This window comes from Cervus elaphus, chromosome 32 (genome assembly GCF_910594005.1).
Source record: "Cervus elaphus chromosome 32, mCerEla1.1, whole genome shotgun sequence".
In the NCBI taxonomy this organism is placed as follows: Eukaryota; Metazoa; Chordata; class Mammalia; order Artiodactyla; family Cervidae; genus Cervus; species Cervus elaphus.
In genome coordinates, this window is record NC_057846.1 from 17,014,021 (window position 1) to 17,026,504 (window position 12,484).

Below are 12,484 nucleotides of genomic sequence, written 5' to 3' on the forward strand. Positions count from 1 at the left end.
TTTGGCTTTGTATTGATTATTGATTCCATATATTTCATTCCACCTACTTCGCAGCCTTTCAAAAATTATTTTATGTAAATTCTTGACCCATTTAATGTTACTTTGATAATGATTTGTTGGAGTCAGTAGTTTAGCTCTCTTACTATATATTCCCAATCTGTCATTCATGTTATTACAATATAAACTGAGTGATGCTCCATTTTTTACCATTTCATGTTTAGAAACAAGCTTTTCTCCATACTCACAACATACTCATAAAATTTCTGTTTTGAAAAAATAGACCTAGATTGCCTTCGATATTTTGGTTTGTAGGCATACACCAATGCGCTCTTAGGAATGTCATTAAAATATTCTTCATTGCCTATTTCTTGTCTTTGTGTATATATGCCGAAAGGCAGTCTCATTATTTGTTTTGATGCAGAAGTTCCAAAACTTGGTTGTGTACAAGCATCACCCAGCAGCTTTGGAAAACTGTATTCCCAGAGACCCATTCCAGACTTACAGATCCGAATTTCCTGGTAAAGATCCAAGGATCTATAGGAAAGATCCCTGCATTTGTAACAAGCCCCACTGAAAATCTCAGATGGCTTAGTCAGCCTTAGTCTTGAGACAAGTGTTCGGGGATAATTTCTAAGTGGTTTTCCATTTGGGACTAAGTGTGTTTAAATACTTGAGCAAAAGGAAAGAATGAAGGTGAGAAATATACTTTTGTTTATGAGACACCCCATCATGATCTGATATCTGGTTTTCAGCTTTTCCTGCAGGACTGTTATTTCTCTGAGGTCGGGGGCTGGCCCCTGCTCATCCTGAAATCCTGTACCTGGCCTCCCTCCTGACACGTGGAGACACTAGGCACAGATTTGTTTAACATAGGAACTGTCTGAACTGCCTCTCATCAAGGCATGACGTTTTGACAGATCTGAAGGCAAGTTCCACTGAAAATGCTAGATTATTAAAACAAGAGAGCCCCCCTTTTCTAGGCAAGCAGGAGGGAGTGAAATGGACACATGATGGAAGTACTGAGGAGGGGGCCAGACAGATGCTGGAGGTGTACAAGAATGACTTTAGAAGAATGAAAAGTTGACCTATAACAGGCAACTTCCTTCTAAGGTCACTGATCAAAATATCTCAGTTGATGAATATTTCACTGTTGTCATAGGAGAGTGCTACCCACAGTTACATCATCTTGTCTTTTGCCCACAAAAGTTAAAGTGAAAGTCACTCAGTTGTGTCCGACTATTTGTGACCCCTTGTACTATCCAGTCCATGGAATTCTCCAGGCCAGAATACTGGAGTGGGTAGCCTTTCCCTTCTCCAGGGGATCTTCCCAACCCAGGGATTGAACCAGGGTCTCCTGCACTGTAGGCACATTCCATTGAGCTATCAGGGAAGCCCCACAAAAATGGAATTTGGTGAAATGAATATTTTTGAGGAGGATTTAAATTTTTATTTTATATTTCTAGAGAAAAGAAGCACAGGCAGTAATAGAAGGGGGTGGAAACATTGTAATATATGAAAGTTTCTTAGTTCCTGAAGCAGTGACTAGTGAGGTTTTTGTCGTGTGTGTATGTGTGTGTGTGAGAGAGATCTGTTCCACTTGTGTGGCAAATCAAACGTAATCTCTACAAGTTTCATATGTATTAGTATGAAATTAGTGCATGAGCCTCACAGTTTTCTCAGGAAAAAGTTCACTTCTCATCACCAAATTACACCAAATCAACAACTGAGAACTCTCATTAGCACACTGAAAGAAAACAAAGACCAATTTCAAGTTCTAGTATCTTTCACCCCAACTTCAGATCTAGTTTGCAGTAGTGTCAGAAATATGCTGTTTTTTAAGGATGCAGAGAAATCATTGCAACGAGGCGGTGTTTCCTGGAGGCATCTGTGATGGCCTTTCTCTCACTGGGCAGCAGTCCTGACATTAGGCAAAAGAGCAAAATAGAGAAGTGTAATTGAGAGGTCGTCCCACCCACTGTTAAAATTCCTGATTATTAAACCTCCTTTAACTGATGAAATCTGAGCAGATGTGATGTATGCGCCCACAGGGTGGACGCTTTAACAGCCTGTGTGACCTCCGCTGTTTCTTCCTCTGCCTTAGTAACAGCCAGGTTGCAGGGAGTGGCTGACGGCTCTGCGACTTGCTTGGGTCCAGAGTCTTAGATCCAGGAGCTTGCGGTGGGCACAGAGTCAGGGCAAGCAATCAACCTTGTTCTCCAAAGCCACTGAGACTGGGGGCTTTGGTTTCTGCATCGCTCCTTTGATCATCCTGATTGATACAGGGGTATGTGATTGATGAAAAGGTTTAGCATTTCACTAGTTGCTAGCGCAGAAAGTTTCAATAGGTTTAGTTATTTAAGCAAATATGATGTGCCCAAGTTTTAAAATATATTGTGAAATTTGGGGTGGGGAAGGATAAGTTTGGAGTATGGGATTAACATGTACACACTACTGTATATAAAATAGATAAACAACAAGGGCGTGGACATAGCACAGGGGACTATATTCAATATCTTATAATAACCTACAGTGGAAAGGAATCTGAAAAAGAATACACATATGTATATCTGAATCACTTCGTTATACATCTGAGACTAACAGAGCTTTGTATATCAACTATCCTTCAACACAAAAAGAAAAAACATACTGCAAAATTCAGTTACATAATATAAACCTTCTGAAAGAAGAATAGATAATGTAAAAACTTATTCAGTGATTGCAAAATATAAGCTCATTGGAGTTTAACATTCAGGGAGACTGCAGGATTCTGTAATGACCGCCATGTGTAGGTAGAAATATCCCTAAACGCGGTCTTCCCTTTGCAGGCATTTGGTGACTATGGAACTCACTGCCTTTTTGAGTCAGCAAATCGTATTGCTGAGAATTATAAACCGTTAGGCAGAACTTTCTTAAATTTGGAGAAAATTATTTTCCTGAAGGTTAAGTTCTACTCTAAAGGGAAATAGTCTTCTGACTCAGCCAATTCTGCTGCTGGACAACTATAATTATTAGGTAGAACTTTTTACATATATTTAGCAAAATCTTTTCCTTGCTACTTAATTTTGGCCAGCTTTACCTTAAAGAAAAGTTTCAATTAAATCCATTCTGCTGTTCATGTGGCAATTCTTAAAATATCTGGAGACAGCTATCATGTCCCCAAAAACTCTATCTGTAACAGTGAATATTCTGTTTCTTCAGCCATTCATTACAGGAAACCCTTACCACACCTTCTGAGGAAACAGCTCTCTCTGCCAGACAACCTAGTTTACAATTGTCTCTTCTGAGGTACAACAAGAACATGTGACATGCCAGAAAGAGTGTGGCAATTTCAGAGAATTCAATCATTATTCTTCTTGGGTTTTATACTGCTGTTACTACAGCCTGGGATTGAATTAAATTTTTTTTTTAAGTAGTTGAACCATCCAATTGGATCATCTAAATCTCCCAGAACTTTTTCCTTACAATCTGTTATAAAACTGAAGTGTCATCTATCCTCTCATTAAATAATGGGATTTTGGAAAACAACATAGAACTCTGTATTTATCTGTAAAAAACTTTCAGATTTTTAAAAGATGAACATTTAAATTATTTAAAGTAAACATTTCAGATTATTTTAATGTAAACGTGAAGTAAACTGAGTGAAAGTCAGTCATGTCTGACTCTTTGGGAATCCATGGATTGTAACCTGCCAGGCTCCTTTGTCTATGGGGATTCTCCAGGCCAGAATACTGGAGTGGGTAGCTGTTCCCAACCCAGGGATTGAACCCATGTCTCCTGCATTGCAGGCAGATTCTTTACCAGCTGAGCCGCCAGGGAAGCTCAAGAATACTGAAGCAGGTAGCCTGTCCCTTCTCCAGGGATCTTCCTGACCCAGGAATTGAACTGGGGTCTCCTGCATTGCAGGCGGATTCTTTACCAGCTAAGCTACCAGGGAAGCCCAAGTAAATATTACTTATATTAATTTCATAGTAAGGCAACTTATTAAACACTTAAGTTTGTGTATATGTTTATAAATTAATATTTTTGATTAGAGAAATATTTATCTTTTTCCTTAGTTTCTTAGATTTCTTGGGATTACACATTGCTGTAGTTTCCTAACTATGCTGCATAATGTCTGACATACTTGTTTTAAATCTATCAAAGTTAATTATATCATTGGCAAATATCTGTGTGAATTTTTCATTCATAGAGGTTTTCCATTCCATGCATGTTACTTCCAAGAAAAATAACCTAACTCAAATGAATTATTTAAAAATATTAAGCATTATCAATAGTAAAATGAATAACAGATGAAATATTACATTACATATTGTATGAAGAACAAAATCAGGCAAAAATGAACTATCATATCTGTCATTAGGACAGTGATTACCTTTGGGTTGTTATGGTATAAGTGGACAGAGGTTGCTTCGAGGAATCTGATAAAGGTTTTTTTTAAATTTAGGAACTAGATTTATGATTGGTGAAGAGTCGTCCACCTGTATACCTATACTGATAGCCACACAGTCATGCCTGACTCTTTGCAACCCGTGGACTGTAGCCCACCAGGCTCCTGTCTCTATGGAATTCTCCAGGCAAGAATACTGGAGTGGGTTGCTGCTTGCTTCTCCAGGGGATCTTCCCAATCCAGGGATCGAGCCCAGGTCTCCTGCATTGCAGGCAGGTTCTTTACCATTTGAATTACCAGGGAGACCAGGTATACCTGTGATGGGTACTCTTTTCTGTGTCTATCTTACGCTCCAACAGAAAGCTTACATTAAACATGAATGTTTTCTTATTGGGAATTATAATTGTATTTCTCTAGATTATTAAGTCCATTTGGCAAACTGTTTTAAAGGTAAAACTATTTTCACAGTTTCATGAAAGGTGATTTCATTGACAGTGCTGTCCTTATTTTGGTTATGCTTTAGAGAAGCATATTAAATGGCAACCCACTCCAGTACTCTTGCCTGGAAAATCTCATGGACAGAGGAGCCTGGTAGGCTACAGTCCATGGGGTCACAAAGAGTCGGATACGACTGAGTGACTTCACTTTCACTTTTCATTAAACCTATTAAATCATATTAAACCATATTTTAAACCATGCTTTAAACCATAAAGCGTATTGCTGCTGCTCCTGCTAAGTCACTTCAGTCGTGTCCGACTCTGTGTGACCCCTTAGACCGCAGCCCACCAGGCTCTGCTGCCCTTGGGATTCTCCAGGCAAGAATACTGGAGTGGGCTGCCATTTCCTTCTCCAATGCGTGAAAGTGAAAGTGAAGTCACTCAGTCATGTCCGACTCTTCTCGACCCCATGGACTGCAGCCCACCAGGCTCCTCTGCCCATGGGATTTTCCAGGCAAGAGTACTGGAGTGGGTTGCCATTGCTTTCTCCATAAAGCATATTAAACCATATTAAACCTAGAGAGCATATTAAAAAGCAGAAACATTACTTTGTCAATAAAGGTCTGTTTAGTCAAAGCTATGGTTTTTCCAGTAGTCATGCATGGATCTGAGAGTTGGACTATAAAGAAAGCTGAGTGCCGAAGAATTGATGCTTTTGAGCTGTGGTGTTGGAGAAGACTTGAGAGTCCCTTGGACTGCAAGGAGATCCAACCAGTCCATCCTAAAGGAAATCAGTCCTGAATATTCATTGGAAGGATTGATGCTGAAGCTGAAACTCCAATACTTTGATCACCTGATGCGAAGAACTGACTCACTGGAAAAGACCCTGTTGTTGGGAAAGACTGAAGGCAGGAGGAGAAGGGGATGACAGAGGCTGAGATGGTTGGATGGCATCACTGATTCAATAGATGTGAGTTTGAGCAAGCTCTGGGAGTTGGTGATGGACTGGGGAGCCTGGCGTGCTGCAGTCCATGGGGTCACAAAGAGTTGGACATGACTGAGCGACTGAACTGAATTAGAGAAGCCTTGTGGAATTACTAGTTTCGCCACTGCCGAGGTATTGCATCTGTAACAGATGTCCCTTCCATGGGGGTTTTCAAGTAGGGCAGTGCCAGATGGAACCAGGATTGCTTTTGGAAATCGGTTCTGACTGAGGAGTAAGACCTCTTCACCCTCCCTTGCCACCACCACTGCTCCTTCATGCTACGAAGAACAACATGTTTCCACACAACCTGTTGGAGACTGCTGTATTTCTTCATTCTATTGGCTTTAGGCCTTGCCTGCTGTTTTCATATATCTCTATTGAAATCTGTTGAAAGTAGCAGAATGTGCCCATTAAAAACAATTTATTGCCACTTTGCTTGAAGACGTTGGAACAAACTATAATTAATAGTGACTTAAAGGGGATGGAGTCAGTAGTGCCAGTGACTAGAGGTAGAAACAAAATCAATAAAGAGAAGCCACGAGACACAATGGAAGAAGCAAAGGACATTAACATAAAGAAGAAAGGAGAAAAGAAAAAGAACTGAGGAGGAAACGAGAAGTGAAGGGACATAGAGACAATGGGACTTGAAGAGACAAAATGTGAACGTGCTCCCCTTCCCCTCTCCCTCCCACCCCTACACGTGTCCCTTTCCTGGACTTAGTTCGAAATCGGCCTGCTGCTAACAGATGTCTTCTCTACATCACTCACTCAGAAATCCTGTTTTTTTTTTTTCTTTTTCTTTTAAACTACTTTAATTCTTTTCATGAACATTTATTGAGAGCCAGGAGCCCACTTGCCTCTGAGGCTATCAGGGAAATAGAACACACGAGGTCCGCTCTGGGTGACCTGTGGCTTCAATTACCCTGACCCCTGATGCTGCAGTCAGCATCCTATTCCTTAGTGTTCTCCTCTCAGGATCATCCCATTGGGTCGGTATTACCTATGAAAACTTATGAGGTTCTAAAACTAAGCTCAGTCTTTCAAACTTCTCTTTGTGTTTGGGTGTTTCATTTTATAAATGTATATATTTAGAGTCTAGTCTGCAGGTATACCAATATACGGCTTCCCAAGGTGGTTCAATGGTAAAGAATCTGCCTGTCAAGTCAGGAGGTTCAGGTTCAGCCCCTAGGTCAGGAAGATTCCCTGGAGAAGGAAACAACAACCCACTCCATTATTCTTGACTGGAGAATCCCATGGACAGAGGAGCCTGGCGGGCTGCAGTCTATGGGGTCACAAAGAGTTGGATGCGGTGGAGCATGCATGCATACCAATAAATACCATTACATCTGGTTTACTGTGATTGTTTTCAGTCTTTATTGTTCTGTTTTAAAGGTCAGTTTATAGAAAAACATTTCTTAAGTGCCTGCTTTCTGTCAGTGAGTTCCCGGAAAAGTACGATTGTATAAACAAGACACGCAATACATTCCAAAGAGGCATTAAAAGAAGAAGAAGAAGGGAAAAAAAAAAAAACCTCTTGTATCCTAGATAATTAATTCAGGAAATCATTGGTCCGGGAACCTTGGTGGTGGTGGATCTTAGTTTAACTTTTCAAATGTTGACATGATTGACTTTTTGTATATTACGTGTGACATTTGCAAATCCAGATAGCCTTAATGTTGCAGTCATAAAATTTCTTTGGTAGGGCAAATGCAGACAGTAGCCTAGTCTCATGGGATCAAGTAGAATTAGAAAATATTCACAAACAACTTTTAGAGTGCAAATAAACAGAGGACTGTGGGGCGCACATACCAAGTGCGTGTGCGCCCACCGTGCCGCGCGGATTTCTCTAGGTAACTCACATCCGCAAGCGCTTACTTTCAAGAGCAGAGTGGAGCTCCTTGGGAAGGCGTTATGAGGTCTTAATTGTTTTTTCTGCTACTTCAGGATATCCCATGTGATGTTCTGACTCCTTTAGAGGCCCGGGCAGCCACACTCCATTTATCATCATCAGAGTGCAAAGAAATCTGCACATAACATCCCGTTAAGGGTCTTTCTTTGTTTCTTTTACACATTGCGATTTCAATTTCGATCAGAGTAAATATTTTCACTGCATTTTGATATGTAAAATTTCCACTAAAATAAACATTTTTTATCATAATCTAATGAGTTCAGTTCCATGACAATAGACTTAAAACTTCAGAAATAGCTACCATTCAAATAGCATGCTGTTAATAGTGAATGATTAATAATTTGAAGCAATTAAATATGATCTCCTAACTAGATTCTCTTACATGGTTGATCTGCTTTCAAAACATGTTTTTAAATTGAAGTTTAATTTACAGTGTTGTTAGTTTCAGGTGTACAATGGAGTGATTCAGTTATACATATCTTCTTTTTCAAATTCTTTTCCATTATAAGTTATTATAAGATATTGAATATAGTTCCCTATGCCATACAGTAGGTCCTTGTTTATTTTATATTTTGTAGTATTTATTTGTTAATCTTAAACTCCTAATTTATCCCTTTTCACCCCACTACCCTCCCCAAACCCTCCCCTTTGGTAACTCTAAGTTTTCTATGTCTGTGTGTCTATTTCTGCTTTGTAAATAAGTTCATTTGTATCATTTTTTTTGGATTCCACATATATGTCATATGATATTTGTCTTTGTCTTACTTCACTTAATGTGATCATTTCTAGGTTCATCCATGCTGCAAATGGCATTATTTTGTTCTTTCTTATGTGGCTGACATTTTAAAGCAGATAGTATCGGCTGCAAACCAAACTTCTTTTGTTAAAGGCCCCATGGCTTCCCAGGTGCTCAGTGGTCAAGCGTCCACCCAAGAATGCAGGAGCTACAGGCATGTGGGTTTGATTCCTCGTGGGAAAAATCCAGTGGGGGAGGAGATGGCAACGCACTCCAGTGTTCTTGCCTGGAAAATTCCATGGACAGAGGAGCCCGGCAGACTACAGTCCCTAGGGTTGCAAAGAGTCGGACGCGGCTAAGCGACTGAGCATGCGTGCTATCGATACCATAGCCTAGTAAATCTTAAAGAGAAAATCCAGGCGTAGTTACTGGGGGAGGTACTGCATTTCCTGTACAGTTCTACAGCTAGGATAAATAGCATAATTCCCTTTCTCAAGCAAAAAGAAAAATACAAGGGGCTATATACTCAATCGACTAACTCTGTGGCATAAACGTACTTGCTGGAGGGTTTCAGAGCAGGAAGAACCATGAAGGCTGAATGAAGGTATGGTCCAGATGGGTTAGGGCAGATGTGGACCAGTGGGAGAAAGCAGGCAGGAAATATATTTCTGGTAGGTCTAGAAGCTTGTTTTGAATGTGAGTCCTTGAGGAGGCTCTTGGAAGTGATGAAGTGCAGAAGGAGGGAAGGTTAGATTGGCCACTAGGGTCAAATTATCAAAAACATTGAAAGCCATGAAGACCAACATAAGCAAGAAGAAACAGGGATGGGCAGGAAAATAAATTCATTTAATGGTCATACATTAGGAACAATAACAGGTCACACTTAGCATTACCTTAGGTACCAAACACCATTCTAAGAAACTTATATAACTTATATTATGTGGTCCTCAGACCAACCTTGTGAGTTATTTTAAAGACAGGAAAACTGAGGCACACAGAGAGTAATTCACTAGACTATTTTGCACAGGTCCTAGGAAGAAGAACCACGATGCTTTTACGTCTTCTGAGTCTATACTCTTAAAACCTTTGCCATTCAGGAGGCTGTAGGCATTTAACTCTGGGAAACAGTTATCATTATCCCAGTTTTCAGACTGGTATGTTGTGTCCACAAGCTCTAACTAAGTTACAGATGAAACTTCTACTTACCTGAAAATGCAGTACAGTATTGATTCAGATTTCAGTTATGATGAAGAGAAAATTTCTAATCACTACATTCAACCAATAATGGTAGATGATAATACTATGTGCTGGGCACTATCAGAAGGGCTGAGGATGTAACACGGGGACTAGGCAATTACCTAAATATCTTAATAGAAGTCTCTGACTTTACCTATATGCTTCTCATAGTTACTCAGCAACTAGTATTTCCTCCCAGCTCTCAGTGTTTACTTTGGCTTATTCTGAGTTCAGCCTAACCACTCCTTACACCCATGCTTTGGAGACAAGACAGGAAATGGGCCAAAGAGTCCAATACTGTGTGAGGAAACTAACAGTTATCAGTTTCCTCTGATATGGAGCCGCCTAGTGTGGCTTCTAAGGACAGACTGTTAAAAAATTCAGGAAGTTTGAGAGCTGGTGGTTATATTACTGGTAGCTTAGAATTAGCCATAGAAGGGTGGATCTACGTTACAAAAATGGGCAAACATTACAAACAGGGCTTTTATTAAAAATCTGACTTACCAGTATACCACTGCCCTACTTCTGCTTGAGGAGATCTCATGTTCCATCTTCCCTCTTTTCAATGGCCAGTGCACTTGTTATTTTCTCTTTTCTCTTCTTTCTTTCTTTTCTTTCTTTTTTTTTTTTTTTAATCAAAAAGAGCATTCAGTAAAATGAAAAAGAAAGGTAGCTGCTATCTCTTGAGCAACTGCTTTATATCATGCATGGTACTTATTCTGCATGTTATTTGATATTTGTGACAAATCAGTGAGTTAAGTATTTACTTACCACTTAAGATTAGAAAAGCGGCTCAGAAGAGTTAAGTTACTTCTCCAACAATGTCAACCAGATACTGAGAATTGAAGCTGAATTTTTCTGCAAGGAACACATGATTTCAGAGCCCACTGTCTTTCCCTGCTCTCCCACCCAATCTGGCTGAGTGGAGTCAGGAAGTTACCTATTTAGATCTATTACTAGTTTAGAAATGCTTTAGTAAGTGATTAACATAATTGCTTTTTCATTTACTGATTCTGTAAGTGCTAAAGGAGAAGTAACCAGGTCCCTGCCTGATGGTGAGAGGCACGTTGAATGCCACCGGTGGTAATGAAAGAGGCAGACACCCCGACAGGAAGGTCCAGGGGATGGAAGGCATTGGTCCCTGTTCAGAAGTACTGAAAAGAAGCTTTTTGGGGGAGGCAAGTATAGACTTCTTGGCACCCCATAAACTCTCCCATGCTCCTGTTCCAGTTAAAGCTGAGCCTGAAGGCAGTGCTTAGAACCTGCTCTCAAGACCTCTTCCTACCATTTGAGTGGAGTTTTTGTGTATGAGAGCCAAAAAATTGCTGTCTTTTAACAAAATTATTACTAAATTTTGGTTTTGATTCGGGCAGGAATAAATATGAAGATGTGTCAAGGGTATCTTTCCTAGTAACCAAATTTTGCTGTAGACGTGTTGAAACTTGAAGGTGCAGATCTCCCAAATTCCAGCCCTGCTGTTTATTACCAGCTGATCACACCGTAACTGTTGCTAATTCAGGAGACTGTTTGCATCTGCTTTCCTCTTCTGTAGCTTCATGATTATAATACTCAACCTTCCAAGATTGGGTAATTGTAGATGATGTATATGCAGACATGCCTCATTTTACACTGTGCTTAACTCTATTGCAATTCAGATACTTTTTTTTTTTTTTTTAAACAAATTGAAAGTCTGTGGCAACCCTGTGCTGAGCTTCTCTCAGTGCTATTTTTCCAACTGCCTTATTCACTTTGTGTTTCCTGTGCCACATTTTGGTAATTCTTGCAACATTTCAAACTTTTTGATTATTATTGTATTACTGTTATGCTGGGAAAGATTGAAGGCGGGAGGAGAAGGGGACGACAAAGGATGAGATGATTGGATGGCATCACTGACTCCATGGACATGAATTTGAGCAAACTCCAGGTGATGGTGAAGGACAGGGAAGCCCGGTGTGCTGCAGTCCATGGAGTCACAGAGAGTCGGACACGATTTAGTGACGGAACAACAAGAACGCTGTTGCACACGTAGACTACAGGATTGTGTAAAGTGAAAGTGAAATCCATGGCTGATTCATGTCAACGTATGACAAAAACCACTACAATATTGTAAAGTAATTAGCCTCCAACTAATAAAAATAAATGGAAAAAAAAAATAAATAAATAAAGAGTGAAAGTGAAGTCACTCAGTTGTGTCCAACGCTTTGCGACCCCATGGACTGTAGCCTACCAGGCTCCTCCGTTCATGGGATTTTCCAGGCAAGAGTACTGGAGTGGGGTGCCATTGCCTTCTCCAGGGGTTCTTCCTGACCCAGGAATCGAACCCGGGTCTCCTGCATTGTTGGCTTTATCGTCTGAGCCACCTTTAAATGTGTTGGGGAATCCAGACTTTTGTGTGTCTCTCTTCACTGTGATATGTGCCGTATTGTGGTGTTCTGGAACTGGACCTGATATATCTTGGAGGTCTGCCTGTAATCTTTCCAACCTACCTTTCTAGCTGCTTACCTTTCTAGCCAATGTCTTCCGGACATTACCTTTCTAGCCAGTGTCCGTCAGTTCTTTCAGTCTGTCCCTTCATTTTAGTAAAGCCTACCTTCTGGCTATTCTTTGTTCAGTCCTCTGGGCTTTGCTTCTCTGAAGGGCCTTCTTTTCAGTCTGTCCCTTCAATCTTACCCACCTTGAATGCCTAAGTCAAGTTTGAGTCCCCCCTTGCCCCCACCCCAAAGCCTTTCTAGTCCGTGATATCATCTTAGAACCGACATTGTCTCTTCCGAGTTCAGACTTTATTTTCCCCTCC

The 12,484-nt window shown here is 40.4% G+C and overlaps 1 long non-coding RNA gene across 2 annotated transcripts in view; it reads left to right on the forward strand.

Annotated features, from left to right (window-relative positions):
* LOC122687924 overlaps positions 1 to 12,484 on the forward strand; it is a 137,970-nt gene that overhangs the window by 55,682 nt on the left and 69,804 nt on the right. The window lies entirely within an intron of this gene.